The sequence below is a fragment of the Penaeus monodon genome, chromosome 25 (assembly GCF_015228065.2).
Source record: "Penaeus monodon isolate SGIC_2016 chromosome 25, NSTDA_Pmon_1, whole genome shotgun sequence".
In the NCBI taxonomy this organism is placed as follows: Eukaryota; Metazoa; Arthropoda; class Malacostraca; order Decapoda; family Penaeidae; genus Penaeus; species Penaeus monodon.
In genome coordinates this window covers 40,474,465-40,474,908 of record NC_051410.1, presented here as the reverse complement: position 1 = coordinate 40,474,908, position 444 = coordinate 40,474,465, and positions in this window count along the sequence as shown.

Sequence of the window (444 nt, the reverse complement as noted above, 5' to 3'; positions counted from 1 at the left end):
ATCTAGGTATTTAATATTCTATACAGCCTTAGAATCAAAACATTTTGAAACGGTAGGATGCTTGATATGATAACTAAGCACTCTGGGAGTTCCCTATCGCTTTGCCAATAACCGACGCAAAATTAACACGTATTTCGCTCAAATATCCCTGATTAAATGACTACACTTTGTCAAATGAAATGAGCAGATCACTAGTGGCAAAACCTAATTTATCTCCAGAAATCCTTACCCATCCAACTTTGACCTCGGCATCTCTCACCCTGTTTGTCCTCGCGCCCTCTTAACAGCCGTTTCGAAAATTCGCGCGGCCAATTTGAAAACCAATATTGGATGCACTTTCATAACTCATAAATAACCGAAATCAAAAACGTATCCTCAATCAAAATGTAAGATATTTCATTTTATAAACTAACACTCCAAAGAGCACGGAACAGGTACATGGGA